The following is a 20,118-nucleotide window of genomic DNA, read 5'->3' on the forward strand; positions in this document are numbered from 1 at the left end:
ACTTCAGGCCCATTTTTATAAGAGTATTGAAATCTAAAAGTTATATTTAATTTTTAAATCTAATAATGTAATAATCAATTAAAATATTTAAGACAATTTTTTTTCTCATATCTTTTCTAATCATTTCTCTCACACATCATTGGACTAGAAAATGGGTTTATATGTTAAATAAATTATTCATATAAAGAATTAAATTAATCACATATTCAGAATCATATAATCAAATTACATATCTTTTTTTAAAAAAAGAAAAGAAAAGATGATTCATTATCAAAATCACATTTATCATCTATTTTTGTAAGACATTGATGATTTGATCATTTGGGTCCAATTGTGCCTTGGGGCACATCCTGCTCTCTCCTTTCTCTGTCTCCTTCAATGTCATTTTCTATTCTATTGGATTTTATTGGTTTATAGAGTTGTTCATATGAGCAAAAATATTCCTTGAACTAATAAGATTCAAAGGGACATAGAATGTATATCCAGATTCATAAAAATGCATGAAAAATAATGTATGGTCTAGTTAGGTGTGAAAAAATTATATATATTTTTTTTATGAGCAAAAAAACTTTATTGAAGCAACAAAATATAAAAATATGGATTAGATCAATAAAGTAAGGACAAAGAGCAAATAACATGATAGTGCTACCCTTCATCCCAACAAGATTAGCACCAAGAACAGCACCCCTATCATTTGCTAACTCTAGCTAAGGGTTATTGAGAAACCAACACCCCAGAAAAGAACACAAACAACTACAGTGGGTAAAAACAAAACAATACAACAGAACACCCACACCCCTAGCAGCCTCCCATAAGATCTACATATCGTTCAAAGTAACCCTTCTCCTCATTGCCTATACTGATGCAATGTTCAACAACCAATAGCTCTCATTTGTTGTAAGTTATTAATAATATCCTGTACTAAGGGCTGGTTTGACCTAGCCTAGAAAAGACAAAAAATTAAAAAGTTAAAAAGTTATCACTATTCACAAAAAAAATATAAAAAAAAATTATACAAACAAAAGTACAACCCAAAAAGTCATTGACGTGATGGTACAGTCTGAGCTAGATGGTACAAATTACCTAATCAGCTGCACAAAAAATTTACAAAAAATGGTGTTGTTCGGCCCATGGGGGCCATTACGGGTCTCATTTTGATAATCGAAACTGTTCAATGTGTAGAACTCGTCGAGTGCTATATTCCTGTAAAAAATCACGTTGATCGGATATGGATAGCTATGTGATCAAATCAGATTTTTTTCAGTCGTTTATTTTTCATCGTCCATTAATTTCATACAAAACTATTTTGATCACATAGATGTCGATATCTGATTAAAGTGATTTTTCATAGCATATAGTACTCAACGAGTTCTACATATTGAATGATTCAGATCATTGAAATGGGATCCGTTGTGGGCTCCCACGGCCCAACAGTACCTGTGAAGTCTCATGCATCATTTCAACCAAGCCGTACTATCCTCCTACCGCCTGTCACTGATGAGTCTACAATTTAGGGCTAAAAACGTAATTTTTTTCATTTTATACAATATTTTAATACACATTTTTTTGTAAAAAGATAAAAAGTTATCCCAAGCAGCTATCTTTTTTTCCTTAACTTTTTAGTCAAAAAAGTCAAAAAGTACACTTATTTAGGACACCTTAAACAATCCCTAAATACGAAGGCTCCTATGACTGAGCTTTAACCTAAAAAGCAATTCTTACCTTGATCAATTCACAGAGTTCATTCAATTAGAAATGTTTCCCATTAAAGACCACATCATTTCTGATTTTCCATAATGACCACATGATAGCCATCGGGATTGCCTTCCAAATTTTATTTTCAAATTTTCTCCATTTATATCCACTCCACCATTGTAGTAGCCCATTAACATTATCAAGTGTCACCCAATGTACCCCCACCAATTCATCAGGCATGACCACACCTGTCAAACATCAGAACACACAGTTGCTAAACAACAGAAGTACACGATTGACTATTTCTATTGTATGCTTACAGAACACACAATTGACAAAGGCATTTTGGTTCAGCACACCAATTTTTTTGTAGAAACCCCATAGTCTTCAATCTCTCATTCCAAGCCAACCAGCTAAGATATTGGACTTTTGGTGGAACAATATTATTCCACAGTAGCTTAGTGACCACCACAAAATTGCTAGGCACATACAGGTTATAGGCCCTGTTTGGTAGAGCTTATTTAAGTTTTTAGCTTAATTTAAGCTATTTTGATGTGTTTGGTTCGGTTTAATAATACAGCTTATAACTTTTTGTAAGTCAAAAATCAACTTATTCTTTGAGTGAGGGAGGGGAAGCTTAATTTATAAGTCAAAAATCAGCTTATGTTCACAGTAATAAGTTATAAGCTGTTAGGCTATAAGTTATAATCACTTTTCCACAGCTCTACTAAACGGGGCCATAGAGGGAAGACATACTAAACTGACCTGATAGACATGCCAACCACTTCAAATAATTCTTCCTAATTGAAGTCATCAATTCCACTTGATTCAGAACAGTGCATAATCTTACCAACTCCTCAGACTCCCAAGCAAATAAGGATCTTCTAAAATTGAAATTCCATCCACCTGAGTTCCTTTTCCTTTCAATCATCATGCTCAAAGATAAATCCTTCTCAATTGATAAACTATAAAGCCTAGGAAAGTCACTCTTGATACAATGATTCCCCAGCCAATGATTATCCCAAAAATGAATTCTAGACCCATTGCCTACAACTGTCTGTGAATTTTCCAAAAAAAGGTTCAATAAGAGAAGGTTTGATTGATCTACATTCATTTCTAGATTTGATTAGAGATGTGAAATTGTAGTGCATTGGCCCTATCTCATTTTTTATTTTTATTTTTTTGATCGGAAAAGTAAAAATTTTATTAAAAATATGAAATTAAAGATTCAAGGAAAACAGAATGCATTGAGAGAGATTCGAAGGGTGCAAACTCCCCTATTACTGCTACTCACATCTACACAACCAACTGCTTAGCCTCACGAGTTTTTAAAATTTTAATAGAACAGAAAAAATTTAAAATGAAGACGGATTAATTTTGTAAATTTAAGAATGACAGTAGTAATAAAAATGAGAGATGATATGATATATTATAAATGAAGAGAGTTAAATAATACAAGATGAGAAACAGAGAAACAATAATCTCATATTATCATAAATAGGTTCTTTTTGTAGGGAAAAAAATCTCAATAATTAAGTTTTTAATTTTTTCTTCCGAGAACAAATGTTTGGCAAAGCTTTTGAACCCACCTTAACAGCACAAACTCGAGATATATTCGACCATCTGCTAGATTCATATATTGAGTCAAATAAATTATCAAAACTCAAATCTAAAACCTTCTAAATAAAATGAAAAATCTTGTGACAACAAAAAACACTTCATGAAATTTCACACAGAAAAATGATATCCAAGCCTATTTTTTAGACTTATTGGTTGAGGATTAAAGAAAATATAAGAGAGAATGTTGTCTTTAAAATCTAATTGATTGTCATATCATTGAATTGTGAGCTTCTATTTCCATACACTATTTTCTCTCTTTTCACACATTTAATGATTTTTTTTATTACATTTTTGTCCTAAAATTAACTTACCAAAATATCCCTTTCCCAAAACCCTAACTCTAACTCTCCCAAACCATCAATTTCCATCATCACCATCCATGGCCGTCGCCTCTTTCCCACCATTGCGACCCTCCTTTGTTTGAGAAAAAGATCGACGCACCACTGCGATCTCCCTCCGCTTTCATTGCCTACCACCGCGATCTTCCTTCGCCTTCGTCTCTCACTGCCACCAAGTGAATCGCTGCCGCCTCCATTTTCTACCCCCTTCGCGATTGTGAGAGAGAAAGAGAGAGAGAGAGGGATCGATCTCAATGGGAGAGGGTTGAGGTCGCGATGGTGGCACCAGTAACAACCCTACTTCGCAATTAAGAGAGAGAGAGAGAGAGAGAGAGAGAGAGAGGAAATCATAGATCGATTTCGGCGATGAAGGTTGCGGAAGTGGTGCCGGCGGGTGGAGGGAGGGGTGGGGGTAAAAACTGGAAGTGAAAGGGAGGGGAAGAGGTGTCACCAGCGGCGGCAACAGCAGTGGTGGCTTGTTAGGTTGAGGGTTTGGAGGATAAAGATGGTAAGGGTATTTTTGGTATGGTAGAATGTGTATTGAGTGAAAGTTGATAATTTAAATTTATTTAGTGTGTGTATTGAGAAAAGATATGAAAAGAGAGGAAGTAGTGTGTGGAAATAGAATTTCTCTATTAAATTTAAAAATTAAATCTAATTTTTTATTTTAAATAACAATGCTCTTTGACATATGTGCCCATGGGAGCTAATGTTTTCGTAACCTTGTGTATTTTTGCAGCCATCACTCCGACATAGGTGGACCTCACACTTAAAAGAAAAAAATGGCCATGGAAATGACAATTTCGTATATTGACATGCATATTATACAAGTATGAGATGATCATATATCACTACAAGAATTAATACTTTTGGCAACAAAAAAATTAGTCGCTAAAAGTCTATTTTTGGTCGGTAAAAGTTATTCGCGTCCAATTTTTTTGGTCGCTACTTTGGTCGCCAATTGAGGGTCGGCAAAAGTAATTCGCGACCAAAATTTTGGTTGGTGGGCAAAAGTTGGATTTGCCGACTAAATTTTTGATCGCTAAATATTTAATTACCGCGACTAATTCATTTTGTCGCTAAAACACTTTGGTCGCAAAAAGTGATATTTTCCCGACCAAAAAGTTTGGTCACCAATTATCACATTCAACTACCAAAAAGTTTGGTCGCCAATTGTGGCATTCCACGACCAAAAATGGTGGTCGCCATTTGTTACTTTTCGCGACCAAAACTTTTGGTCGGCAAAAGTGAGTTTCCACGACCAAGAGCTATTTTGGTCGGCAATAGATGTATTTTTTGCGACCAAAACTCTTGGTCGGCAATTGTCATTTTTTGAGAAAAAAAATTATTTTGGATGTCACGACTAATAAATTGATCGCCAAAGCAAGAAAACAATACACCTGTAATTCCTAATAATTCATTCAATCCATAATAAACCTATAATTTTAAAGCATCATTCAAATTAACTGAATCATTAACATTCGACACAATACATAATTCATTAACATTCGACACAATACAACTATTCTAAGTTTTCATTCACAAGTCACATCCATCTAGCATAACAATTTGAAACATAACTTGTGACATGCTCAGCCATTTACTTCATTCTAACTATTCTAAGTTTGCTAATTTTAAGACTTGCTTCAGATGCTTTAGCTTTTGGGAGAGTATATACCCAGACCATCCAACAAAAGAGTTATCTGACCATGATGAGGTAAATAACTGAGCAAAGCTGGGGTGAAGAGTCCACGCATTTAGGAACCTGAAGGGTTTTGGCCCCCAATCTCTGGTATCCTCCATCATTAATAAAGGGCAATGGTCTGAGATTAGCCTGGGTAAACCCCACAATTTCATTGAGAAATTAATCATCCATTCAGGACTTAGTAAAATCCTATCAATTCTGCTCAATTTCTCTGATTCTTGGGCATTGCACCATGTGTACCTCCTCCCATGAAGTGGTAAATCATGAAGCTCACTATTGCCAATGAAGTCATTAAGATGCTTCATGCCCCTGTCTCTCCTAGAGCAACCAATTCTTTCACTAATATGGCTAATTTCATTAAAATCACCACCCATGCACCAAGGAAGAGGGAAAAGGGATTTAAGCTTTAGGACATTAGCCCAAAAAGAAGATCTGGCCCCAACATCATTGGGGGCATGAATATTAAGTAGGACACAGTCAAAAGTGTTGTATAAGGAACCTGAGAGTAAGATGTACCTCCTATTACAGCAGCAGCCAGAGAGTGTGAAAACTGCAGGATCCCAAATACATAGCAGGCCTCCGGCTGTTCCTTCAGGATCAACAGACATGAACTCCATATTTTTGCTTCCCCATAGCCTTCTAGCATCACCATCTGATATGATTGCCCTTTTGGTTTCTTGAAAAAAAACAATATCAACATTTTTGTCTTTTAGGAGTCTCTTGATTCTACCCTGTTTCTCCACCTTCCCCATACCCCTGATATTCCAAGATATTAACTTCATGATAAAACCATTGATTCACTCACAAGGCCCTAATCTTTCCCTTTACTGCTGGGCCTTCCCATCCTTGGCAATTTTCTCCTTGTCTTTAAGTTCTAGTTCAGCAATTTTGTTGAGCACAATGCCTTCCTTCCCATGGTAGTCTATTCCAAGAGACTTCCCTAATTGAATTGTAGCTACAGCTTCAGAAAGGATCTAATTTCTCAGAGAAGAGTTACTTGCAAATGAATTAGACTGGGCTAGAGCTTTAGCAGCAGGTCTGTAGATAACAGATTTAGTAAAATGCTTCTTGGCTGCATTGTTTGAGTACGCATGAATCCTAGCAAAGCTAGTGAACCCCTCCATTTTTGACTTCATCTTCCCTTTATTCCTGAGGTTTCGTTGGTGATCTTTGCTGGAGACTGAAATTGAGTCTTGGACTAACTGTGTATGAGCAGAATTATTTCTCATACACGGGTTTAAGTTGGACAAAGGGCCAGAGAGAAACCCATTTACTGATGCAGGTACATTGGGCCTACTAGAAGAGCCATTGGAGTGAATGGGCCTGCAATTAAGGGGCTGCTTTTCAAAGTGGGCCAAGTCCACTTTATTGATGTCCTCTTTATTGATGTCCTGTATACTTTTTGCATACCTTCATCAATAAAGATTTTCTTTGCCGATCAAAAAAAAAAAGCCATTTACTTCATTCCACCGTAATGTGACATGCTCTCCTCCAGATAGTCCAAACCCTGAGAAATCAAGGGTGAAAATAGTAATGTTTGAAGGCAACAATATTATAGCCGCTTCACTGGCATCTGCCCTGCATCCACTGGTAAAATCAATACAGACAGCTTGTTAGTAAAACAGATTTACAGAATGAATTTGTTAAAGCTAATTCAATTATCTACCAGCTTAATACTCATCCATACTATGACAGAAAGCAAGTGAAGGACCTATATTTTTAGAAAAATTATTAGACAGACCTTTGATATTCCATATACTATCCTTACTTTTTCTATAAGAACAATCTCTACTCATCCACATTTATTTTTTAACCTGTATTAATACACAAGGCAAAGCCTTTCCTTCTGGACGAACAATAGGCATGTAATGACTATCCTCGACTGTTTGTAACTTGCAGAATGATAAAAGGCCAAAAGCTAGTGAGGAATTTAAAGAATTTGAAGATGAGGAAATAAATTTAACATGATCAAGGATGCGTAGAAATATAATAGACTAATAGTCGTCAATAAAAGAAAAAGAATAATGACAGGAATTTCTCTATAACTTGGTTTAAAAAAATTATGATTAAAAAGTTTATGATCAAACTTGATCATTTGCTAGAAATTAAACTTCTCATAATGCAGTAGCACATCAAGAATTGGGTGGTGGCCCCTTGGTGCCTTTTTATATAATAGTTTTTACTTGTAAAAAAATGCAATAGCACATCAAGAATGGATCATCTTGTGTATGAACATAAAAGAGAGATTACTTATCAAAAAAAGAATATAAAGCGGTATACACAATATTCATAGTTTCACAAGCCTGTGAGCCAAGCATGTGCGAAAAGTCCGTTGAAAATTGTTAACAGCAACAGAAAAAATAGAGAACAAAATTTTAAATAGATCCAAGCTACGCTTTCTTATGTCATCAAATTTGTTACACAGTGCAGTGAATTGCACAGTGGAATCAGATTATGACAAGTTACATATATCAGTTACAGTATTGGGATTTCATAGGGGGGAAAACTCGAGCTTCTGACTAAGGTTTGATAGATCAAATTGACTTCCCAATTTTGGATTGCTTCCCAATGTTACTATCTGGACTACTACTGAAGCTTCTTCAGACTCTTGAAATACTACATTCCATTAGTCTTGCAAAAAAAAAAGAGTCAATAAATTTCATTTTGACAGGAACAGATGATTTACATTGGTAGAATTGCAAGGTTGCAACTAGTTTGCTAATTTACAAATTCCTACAATTCTTTTTGTTATGGACAGAAAAACTAACAGTAATTAGCTTTTGAATTCTTAGCAAGTTCAATAGTATCCTACCATAAACCAAAAAATGCTAAAATATAGGTATCACTTGAAAAATTACCCAAATATTAGATAATGTGCATGAATTGAAAGAACGAACTCAAAGGCTTGAGGCCAGTAGTGAAACGGCCAAGCAGAAAGCAGTTGCTCACTAGTTAATCATCATCAGTAAGCAGATTCACCCAAAAACCACCGAATGACTCAACATTCAAGAAACCATGTTTAAAATAATAGTAATGCTAGGTATCATGAAAAGTCTTTCATGAAACTGATCATGAAAGATTTGTGACCTTTGGATTACACTTAAAATAAAGCACCACACACTAATCAAGGTAATCTAAGAGTCACAGATTTTTCATGATTATTTTCATGAAAAAATTTTCATGATCCCTAACATTTCTCTTAAAATAAACATTTGAAAATTGTTACTTAAAATTGTTTTCAAGAAAATTTTCTTAAAACAACCCACCTTTGTTTTCCGAAAACAAAAATAAAAAATGGAACATTTTTTTTTAATTTCAAAAAAACGAAAACCAAAAAACAAAAACTTAATCAAACAGAGTGATTACTATCACTCTATATTAGGTAATGGACCCAGTCTATCTGTATTATGTCATAATTTCAGTATATACAAATTCTGGAAAATACAATGAGTCGGATTATATTAGGTAATGGACTTTCCATTGATCATTAGAGAGTTGAAGAGCAATATATGAATCATTGTAGAAATATTGAGAATAATTCAACACCTTTGAACGAGAAAGATGGCGCACACGGAGATTCATCTCACGCTGCTGCTGCTCAGCCCAAGCTGCAACAGCCATATCACCCCGCTGGTCAAAAGCTTTGCGCTTTTTCATAAGCCACTCCATCCATGCTTGAGATGCCTGACAAACATAGCCATAAACACAACAAAATGAGAAACTACTAAGAGATGAAGGAACATTTAATTTAAGAAAGTTTTCTACAAGAAGAAATTCATCCCTCCAAAGAATCTACACTTCAAATGTATGGGAGTTAGACATATGTGTTTTGTTAAACTTAAAATTATGATCTGAAATCAACAAACTTTTGACTAAATAGAGGCAACAAAGAAAAACTAAATGTACAGGTTCAGTGTAAAAATAAATAACTCAAATCACTTTAGTCAAGATCTCAACTTATCATATGACCTTCAAGCAGTACCGGATCTATGTGAAGTGAGGTGCCCAGAGGAGAAAGAAATAAGATAACAAACTATGACAGGGCCTTGCATCACGACTCCCAGCTCCATAATAATCTCACAGCTTAAAGTGAATCAAATAAAATATTGAAAGCAGCAACTGTTTCAATTGAAAACATGCCACCATAATATTCAGAGAACACAACCATCAAGAACTTGAAATTAAAAAGAACATGAAGAAAGAATTTGTACAGATGACACCAAATGGAAGATGTTGCATCTTGCATTTAATTATATCAAAGCACAAACACCTATTTATGGAAAGCTTTCCAACACAAAAGGAACAAATTAGGAATTTTACAAGCACACTATGGACTTTGTCTTTGAGTAATTAAGGTTTTGGCATAAATTTGATCTTTATACACATTTTGAATTAGTATGAGTTGCCAGAGAAAATCTCATATTTCACATCATAATGTACTCTGTCGAAAGATGATAAATCTATTTGAGAAAATCATTGACATTTCTTGTTGTTCCATTTATTTGTTGGTCATTCTTTGTTCGTTTTGTTTTTGTTTATTTGTTTATTTTTTTGTCCATGTTAATATAGAGGTAGTTGATATCCTTTCTTACCAAAGAAAAAATATTATCATAGAGTGGATGGTATATAAAGATTTTCAAAGTGAGAATTGATTTTGCAGCACCCTTTGTGTCATGCTTCATTTTGTTTTATTCCTTTTTCAATTTCATTTTTTATTTTGGCATACAATTTTCACAAATAGACACAAACGGCTAGTGTCAAAAAATCCCTACATTTTCCCCAACAAAATTCAAAATTGAAACTTTGCAACTCATAATAAAATATGATATTAACTGTTAAAATAATCAAAATTTCACCTTCATGGGGTTGACTCGATTATCAATATCATATTGCCTTCGCTTCTCCACATCCATGAGCAGTTCATAAGCTGCTTGAATCTTGATGAATCGAGCTTCGGCTGTTTCCCCTTCCTCAAGGGTCCCCTTACCATCATATACTTAGGACAGAAGAAAGGATCAGTTTCATGTCTGTGACCAGATGCTAACTTTTCAACATGGATAGATAACAGAAATTCCCAAAGTGTTAGGATAAATAAACTATTGTGGTAGATTATACAAAATAAGATTTCCAGAAAAACTAGATACTACTAATTCATGGTTCAAAGTTACAACAGTATCCAATACTGAGTTGAGCTGGTGTCCATGTCGCACAACCGTTCTCTTCTATTCTTATATGGTACATATTAACTATTGTGGCTTAGTCACTGTCCTACGAACCAGAAACACAACATACAAGGTGTTTTATAAGGATAAGTGATGAAAGCCAAACCGTCGACAGTTATTGATGAATTGAATTTGGAGTTATGAAGGTATATTTGGATGGCCAATGTGATCTAGATTCATAGCTCAGGTGGTGAAATCTAAATACGGGTTGAGCAATATTCATAGCAAAGTTCAACTGCTCAACCCCAACCACCACTAGTAGTTGTGCAAACAGAGGGCCCAAACTTATTTATATTAAGATCATATCTTTTCAATTTATTCAGGGCCTCGGGAAAGGATATCTATATCCACGTATATCAGTCATAAAATACAAGACAGTAACATTTAGCCATTACATGAGTAATAACAATAAGCATGTATTCATATAATTTATACAATGGGATAAGAAACTCAAAAGTCACGATTATGTTTATACAGGAATGTATATCAGAAAGAAAAAATAATAATAATCAGCACAAGAGGCAGCAAAATTATATGGATTCAAACTGTGAAAAGAACTTACATAAAATCCAAGGCCAGTAGGTAAAGAGGTGCCACAATGTAAAATGGATAATAGTACCTCGTCATTGCAAGAATCAAACCAAAGAGAAGTTTAACTTTAGTTAGGGATCAAGTTCATTAGCAAATGTTGTTCAATAAAAAGTTCATTAGAAAGTAAAATCATAATTTTTCCAAGCATAGCGCACTACAGAAACTAAACAGAATTGGTTAATGGTAACTTTTGGAAACAAAAACAGAGTAAAAGTAAGAGAATATTGTTTGGTTAAAGATTTATAAACTCATCAAGCCTCTAGAGTTCCAGTATCAATTTGCATCACAAAGCTAGAAAGTTTGTAGGCAATAAACTTACTTGTGAACTCATGTGCTTCTTCTTCTTCTTTTCCCTTTGATGCCATTCATATATTGGGGTGAAATCGCAATCTTCCAACTTCTGAATTACATGGTTTTTCTCAAGTATTTTTCTCCAGTCATTCATAAAATTCTCTTTGAATGTAGGTTTGTTCATATAATCAGTATCTAACATCACTGCATACATTGTTGCAACCTGCAAAAAAATTCATAAATAAACAGACAATGTGGATGACTATGAGGAAGAGAACTTCCAAAATGAATGCAATAATAGTGAAAACTGAATTAATGAATAGAAACAAATAAGCTATACATTACGATTAAGAGTCAGAAAAGATTAAGAAAGAGAGAAACCTATCGCTGCAATACAAAACATATATATATATATATATATATATACATAAACCCTAAAACCATCGTAAAACCCCAAATCATTTAGTTGTTATGAAAAGAAGAAATCAAAACACAGTTAACCAAATTACCCAATATCTCCTCTCAAAACCTATTTTTTGTTTGGATGCTGAGCCGTACAACCAAGAACACGAACCTTAGAATATAATTCAAAGACAAACCAAAAAACATTTCAGTACACAATCACATAAAAACTCGAGTATCGGACCTTTACAATCAGGAATATCAACTACATTATGAGTACCCTCTTGATAGAGCCCAATGAGAGGGTCGGTGGATGAGCCCCGAACTGCGAGTTTTGCGCGGCACCTCCATCCCCACTGTAAAGGGCAAAAATGTTATCAAAACCCTAATTATGAAAAAACCCAATTGAGAAAGTAAACAAGGAGGAGGACATACGAGTCTACAAGTATCGAAGGTGAAGTCAGATGCGCCGTGTTTGTTGAAGAAGTCGGTGGCCTCGTCGAGGATGATCGGACGATAGAGATTGTACTCTTGAGTGCAACCAGAACATCTGCAAAAACAAAGCGATAGTCGTTGTTGTAATGAGATGCCGAGAGAGTCGACAAGTGTAGAGAAATAGAGACGTGAAGTGGTGGTGCGTACGATTGGAAGTGAGGGCACTGGAGGGCGCAGGTTAAGGAGGGTAAGGCGGTTGGGTTAGGGTTTAGTGGCGGCGGAGCTGGAGGGGCGGCGAGGCAGCTGATGAGAGAGGCCGATGGCCGACCTGAGACTCAGAGGAACGAAAGAGCCATTCTCGTATGGCAATGGCGGGAATGGATAATCTCATTTCTTACGAATTGGTATTTATTTCCTCCCTCCATGTTTCAAATTTCCCTCCCAAATTTTTCGCGACCAAAAAGGTACCTTCGCCGACAAATTTTTTAGTCGCCAAATCTCAATCAACGGCGACTAAAATATTAGTCGCTAAAAGTACTAATTTGGCGACTAATTTGTTTTGGTTGCTGAAAATAAGTTTTTGCCGACCAAATTTTTGGTTGTCAAAAAATATGTGACCTTTCGCGATCAAATTTGTAGTTGGCCGGCAAAAATATACCACTTTCTACGACCAACTCATTTCTTGGTCGCCAAAATATAACCTTCTGCGACCAATAATATTTGGTCGCCAAATGTCATTTTTTTGTGACTAAAATTTTTTTGGTCGGCAAAAGTGGTCGCAAAATGTGTAAATTCTTGTAGTGTATGTACACATGTGAGTCTATAACTAAAGCTGTTCCTCAGCAGCTGTGTAAGATTATACATTACGGTGGTTTGTTCATGAGATTGAGGTGTGTGATTAAGACGTAAGATTTGGATACTATATTTAATAAATTTATTAATTCATCGTTTGGTTGAAAAAATAAAAATTAGATTAATAGTAAAATAAATATCATTTCTAGCCAAACAACATAAAAACTATTTATTTCAATTCTAACAATCCATTTCATTACAATTCCTCTTTAAGTGAGTCAAAACAAACACTCCTAAGGACAATCAAGACAATAAGTAGACCTATACACATAATTGTGTCATATAATAATAATATTATCAATAATGATTCAGAACACTAATTTTGATACGCTAATGAAGCACTAATAACATGACAAAAAAAAAAAACAAACAAACTAAGATTTAAACATCACATCACAATGGATGAAACTTATTGCCAACTCATTAAAGCCGATAGAACTTAACAATTAGAACTTCAAAGCATTTTTCTAATATTATATTATTACTATGGGCATGGTAGAGATTATGATGATCCATAGCTTTTAACGCCTCAGCTGGTGGGGCTGGTGGGTATCATAAGTCTCTGACCTTTTGCCGTATAACGTATCATTGAATTGTTTTTATCGATATTTGAATCTATTAATATTAATGCTGTGGAAGTTTGAGAATGATTGGTGTACTAGCTTTTATTTCAATAGATAGAAATAGAATAGAGATAGCCAATGAAATGAAATAATTGAGCCTTAATTTCAGCCATATAACTCGTTTTGTCGATTCCATTGATCTTTTTTGCAATTCCTTCAAAACAGGACTCCTCTAGTATCAGACTCAGAAGTAACCCTTCGGAAATTGGAAGTGTTTGAGATGGTTCTTTCAAGTGTTGATGGAGAGTCACCTCAATAAATTAAGGTTTTAAAAATAAAAATTTAAAGATAAAATTATTTTTAAGAATGAAATATTTATATTTTTAAAAGCATCTTTGTTATATTTTTAGCATGAAATTGGATATTTAGTAATTAATTACTATCTTTTTGGGATCAAAATTTGTCTAAAAAAATAAATCTTTTTAGGACTAAATTACTTTAGTTTAAAAGTGTATTTATTAGTGAAATTTTTAAAATTTTGTTACTAAAACTTTTCTTGATTTTTCAATACAACATTTTAACGATTATCTTCGCGATAACAGGAATTGATTCTCAAATATTTTTTTAAACAAATATTTCAATTTTGAAAACAAAAAGATTTAACCTCTAAAATTTTTATTGGTTGTAGTGAGTGCAGAATATGATAGTTAGGATGACGTCGGATTTTGAGGTTTTTTCTTATCTTTGTTTAACATTCATTTAATTGGTTTTTGTTTTGTTTAGATAAGATTTTTTTTTTTTTGTTTTGGGCTTGATCTTTGGATAAGATATGTTTTATATAGCCCTTTATTGTTTGGACCCGTCAATAATTAAGGTTTTTATTTGAGGGATCAAAGTTGTTATACACAGTGCCGGAGGGAGTGAAGGCCCAAGGGGACAGGTGGCTCTTGGATTTTGGAATTATTATTTTCTTTTTTTAAATTTTACAGATATAAAGAAAATATTTTAAATAAAAAAATTGTAAAAATATTATTAGAGTGAAATGTTAATGACATTTTAAAAATTATGAGAATAATAATGATTATTTTAATTGAAAAAGAAGAGACTACTATAAACTATATTATCTATGAAATTTTTTGAATGTAATGGTGATGTCATTATTATTGACATGTAAGTATAAATAATCTCACTATAAAGATATGAAATTTATTGAATTGTTAGTAACATTTAATATGTGAGGTTCACTCTCTATGTGTTTATGTACTATTAGTTGGTGATATCACATATCAATGATGACGTGTTATTACCATTATATTGAATTTTTAATCAAATTTTGTATGAAATTTTTTTTATCATTACATAATTTATTTTAAGACTTGTATCCATATATTTTTTTGTATTGTCCATGATACATTTGTTACAAATAACATTATTTTTTTGGTATTTCTCAAAATCACGTAAAAATTTACGTGAAATATTTTTGTAAAAATTTTTGATATTGTAATTAATAAGTGTCTCCTTTAATTTAATTTTCTGATTTCGTCACTAAGGGGTTGTTTGGGGTGTCCTAAATAAGTGCACTTTTTGTCTTTTTGGACTAAAAAATTGAGAAAGAAAATATAGATGTTTGGGTTAACTTTTTGACTTTTTATGAAAAAATATATAATAAAAATTTATAAAAATTGGTTTGTATGAGAAAATTAGGATTGGGAGTTGTGCAGCCGTAATTGTTGACTTTTGGTGAATAGTATTAACTTTTTAACTTTTTGAGTAACTTTTTGACTTTTTAACTTTTCCTGGACATGCCAAACTTAGCCTAATTATACATCACCAACAACGTGAAATAAATGGTGAAACAAATTTGGTAATAAATATTAAAGATTATGCTAATGCAAAGAGCAGTAGCGGCCCAAGATTTCTAAAAATTTTAAGCTAAAAATCAAAATAAGACTTATTTTATTAGGTTTTTAAAAAATTAAAATATTTAATAATAATTTTTTATTTAAAAAAATTGTAAGCCTTAAAAAAATCACGATCCAGACCGACTGTCAACTTTTGATTCAAATGCTTCAGGTTCCGGAAGCCGCATTTGACTGGAGTGTAGTGCAATGCCTACTATTAATGATATTATATTTTTAAGTCAATATTTCTCTTTTCTTAGCTTAATTACGATAAAAAGGATTGTATTTCGACCCGCTCATAAGTTGACTACAAATGTAAACACTGCTAATGTACATCGCTTTAACATCTAATGCTATGGTTTTCTAATTCTCAAAAACAAAACAAAAAAAAAAACAGTAGCAACGACAACCAAACCAACTATGAGTCTCCTCATTCCAAAAAGTAAAGACTGCATGGAACTAAGTGCTGCTACCAGTAGACTGGAATATCTTCGCTACCCTCCATATTCAACTATTCAACCAAAATTTTAGAATTAAAAGAAACAATATAATATGGCTACATTGATGTGAGGCTCTGCCAGCTATGACAATGGGTGCAGACATTGCTAGCTTTCTAGCTCTGGGAGTTGTTAGAAATCAGCTCCAAAACCCGCACCAATAGTCAGAACTTTTTTTTTTTTTTTGGTGATTCATTCAGGTAGTAAAGTTAACATAACAAAGTTTAACAAATTAAGTCTTGGGCAATTAAGCCCTTCTAGAGCCAACATTCATCATGTCAGCAATTGACAAAACAGAGATGGAGCTGGGTGGATCTTCTAGGACTATGAGATGTTCTTGTTGGTTAACTCCCAAGTTAGCCATAGCATCTGCACTGTTGTTGGTTTCCCTGGGTATGGCTTCAATTGAACACTGGCATCTACGTAAGCGGAAGTTTGCATCTTCAATAAGTACTCTGTAAGGTGAGTTTGCTGCTGCTCCATCTCAAATGAGCTCCATAACTTGTTTGGAATCTGTCTCAATTTGAATGCTTGCCAAGCCTTTCTGAATTATAATGGTTAGACCTCTGTAGATGCTCCAAAGCTCAGCCTCCAAACTGGTGCAGCTGCCCAAATATCCATAAAATCCCCAAACCCAAGTGCCTGCTTCATCTCTGAGTAGTCCACCATAGCCTGCTTGTCCAGGGTCTCCTTTGGAGCTTCCGTCAGTGTTCAATTTAAGCTTACCTGCAATGGGACAAGACCAAAACATTAGTTGAGGATCCTTATAGTGTGGGTTCAAGATAGCCTTGAAGGCGTCTTGAGTCTCCCTAGCTTGAGTAAGTATGAGTTTGGCACTAATGTGGGGAAGTTTGGTGTGGTTCTCAAATACTTCCTTGTTCATCTCCTTCCAGATAAGCCATAGAGTTATCAAGAACACAGTTGGCCACTGAATGTTATGCAGGTGGGCCTTACATCTCAGATTTTTTGTGATCCAATCTGTTAGTAAGATAGTGTTGCTTTGCTGCCACCAGGTAATGCCCTTGAGGTTTAACCATGCAGCCTTGGCTTTGGGGCAATCTCTAAGGAGGTGATGCATATCTTCTCTGGTTGTTTGGCATCTAGGACAGATCTTAGAATCAGTCACATTTCTGATGAACCGCATGTGATTGGTAAACAGTCTGCCATGCATAACAAGCCAAATGAAGCTTTTAAGTCTATAAGAGGCCTTGATCTTCCAAACCCACTGCCAGTCATTTCCCTCACTATCTTGATTTAAGATGGCTTGATAGGCTGCTATTGTGGAGTAGTTTCCGCTGGGAGATCCTTTCCATTGAGGTGTGGCACTGTAAGTCTACACGGTGAATGGCTTCTATCCCTGGCTCGAACAATAACCCGATTGCATTGCCCTCCATTTTGTGAATGGAGGCCGTTGGAAGGACCATTCTTGTATTCTCCATGTCTGCTATTTGGGTCTGGTGGCTTTCGGGCTCGTGATTTTCCTTCTCGAAAAGAGATGGACTGGTTTAGAGGGGTTAGGTTAGGTGTGGAATGGTGAGTAATATCTGCTAGTACCTCTGTCATTGGGATTTCTAGAGATTTGCTGGTTGAAACCTGTAGACTAGGATTGCCATAGGACAGCATAGATGTGAGCTCTACTTGTGAGGTAATTAAAGCTTTTGGGAGTTTTGGACTCAGAGGGGCGTTAACGGGTGGTTGGGATTGAGCCAGAGAAGCTATGTTATTTGGGGTGTTGGTTGAACCAAGTGCAGTATGGTGTGGTTTCTGGGCCTTATCTGATATGGGTTGTGAAGTGGTGCTAGTAGCTACTGGCCCAATATGGATGAGAGGTCCAGAGGAGGAAGGGGCCTCCTTATCTCGGCCCAGGCTATTAGTTTGGGGGTTTCGGTTAGCTTCTTCCACTTGGTGGGTAGAAATGCCCAACTCAGCAAATTTGTTCGAATTAGAATTGGGCCCATGAGTTTGGGCTTTCCTGTTAGGTAATGGTCGTCTGGTCTTTTTAGTGACCAATATCCATGGCCCAAAGTTATCTGCTCTCTGCTCTAAGGTTTGCAGGTTACCGTTGGGTTGAATTGGTGTCATTTGGAGGGTTTCTGACACAGCTAGACCATCGCCGGCCGACGCCATGGTTGCTCTTTGAGATATTTGCAGGAAGGGATTGACTGCCTTGTATCTACATATCTCCTTGCGGTGATCCACCCTGCCACAATAGAAACAGAAAGAATGAATGGATTCATATTTAATATTGTAACTTTTGTTACCTACAATAAACTTGGGGCATAGCGGTTTGTTGAGATCCAATTCAATGCAGACCCTTGCGAATCTGCCTCTTGTAGCCATGGCCATGGTGAGGTCGATCTTGAGTGGTTTCCCCAATTATTTAGCTATGGTGTACAAGACTTTCTCTTGAAAATACTCGATCGGAAGCTCCAGAAACCTTACCCAAACAGCGGTTGAGGTTTCAAAAGTGTCCGACGCCTTAAAATCAGGTTCCCATTTACAAATTATAAGGTAGGGATCCATGATAACCCATGGACCTCCCATATAAACATGGTCACAATCTCTCTAGAGGAAAATTTGAACAGGAAATAATTTTTCCCCAAATCTATAGCAGTGAATTCCTCTTGGAGGGTCCATAGGTTCTTAACTTTAGCACAGAGTAATCTATACCTTATGCTTTTACCCAGGAGTCGTACAATAAGTGTGTTGGTCCATGGTTATCTGATCTGCTGTAGAAGCTTCTTTGGTAGTGCGATTCTAGGGATGCCGTTAGGGTCATTAGGAGCAACTCCCTCCTGAATGGTAGAATCCCCATCATCATCATCATCATCATCGGAAAGTAGAGTGTTGGCTGCCTTATCAAAATAGAAATCCTGATTTTTGGGGATTGCTAAAGCATCTCGGAATGATTTTACCTTTCGGGTTACCAATGGTGTTTCCTTTGTTGAAGAGACGACATCAACCATGGCTTCTAAAGAAGTGGGGGGTGAGATCGAAGAGGGATCTGTACTGACATCCATGTCTTTTTTAGGAATGGCAACGGGGTGGGGACTACACTCCCCGTCCCCGATCCCCGAAGGCTGAAAAATCCCCATCCCCGCCCCCGATCCCCGGCGGTGGAATCCATCACCCCCCGTCCCCGTCCCCTAACGGAGATCGGGTTTCCCCAACCCCGAAAACTCCCCGAGCTTCAACACAAAAACAACAAATCATATCTAAATTTAAATTTACAGATTTAAATTTAAAAAAAAAAATTACAGATCTGAATTTACAGATCTAAATTTACATATTTAAATTTAAAAATAATAATAATAATAATCACAGATCAGATCATGCTGCGTAGGTTCGGCGGTGGTGGCACACACAGATTAGATCAGATCAGATATGTGATTCACGCACACATCAATCATCATATCACACACACACACACACACACACACACACACACACACACACACACACAGATCTAACAGTGGCTGGCTGTGGCGGTAAGTTCGGTGGTGGTGGCACGAGATCGAGAGTGGCTGGCTATGGCGGTAGGTTCGGTGGTGGAGACAGACCTTGTGCGGTAATGGTGGTGATGTCGCCGTCGGTGAGAGAGGGGGGGAGGTCGGGGCCAGAGGTGGTGGTGATGTCGCCGTCGGTGAGAGAGAGGGGGGTCGGGGCCAGAGAGAAGAACGAGAGAGTGAGAGAGAGTTGAGAGGAGAATGAGAGGGAGAGATGTATCAGATCAGAGTTAGAGAGTGAGTGTGAGAGTAACACAGACTCAGATTTGGTTTATTATAAATATAATATACGGTTTGGTTTATTTTATATATATATAAGGGGTATAAAAGTAATTTTACTTCGGAAAAATTCGAGGATGGGGCCGGGGACGGGGCTGGGGATCGGGCCGGGTCGAGGCTTAAACACTGATCACCGTCCCCGGCCCGAAACAAATCGGGGATTGATTTTCAGATACCATTTTCTCCCCATCGGAGGTATTTTTCAGGAAAAAACCACTCAA

General features: G+C 35.8%; 2 long non-coding RNA genes across 2 annotated transcripts; both read right to left on the reverse strand.

The window, feature by feature from the left end:
* Positions 1 to 11,496: 11,496 nt before the first annotated feature.
* LOC114257663 (uncharacterized) lies at positions 11,497 to 12,580 on the reverse strand. The gene is made up of 3 exons (XR_003627696.2): positions 12,300 to 12,580; positions 12,109 to 12,220; positions 11,497 to 11,685 (listed from the first exon to the last, which is right to left on the reverse strand). It is a non-coding gene; the product is annotated as an uncharacterized LOC114257663 (long non-coding RNA).
* A 3,541-nt stretch (positions 12,581 to 16,121) lies between these two features.
* Positions 16,122 to 19,106, reverse strand: LOC145791086 (uncharacterized). Its single transcript, XR_014330737.1, has 2 exons — positions 18,783 to 19,106; positions 16,122 to 18,312 (listed from the first exon to the last, which is right to left on the reverse strand). It is a non-coding gene; the product is annotated as an uncharacterized LOC145791086 (long non-coding RNA).
* Positions 19,107 to 20,118: the final 1,012 nt, after the last annotated feature.

Source organism: Camellia sinensis, chromosome 5 (genome assembly GCF_055761805.1).
Source record: "Camellia sinensis isolate YWXY chromosome 5, ASM5576180v1, whole genome shotgun sequence".
Lineage (NCBI taxonomy): Eukaryota > Viridiplantae > Streptophyta > Magnoliopsida > Ericales > Theaceae > Camellia > Camellia sinensis.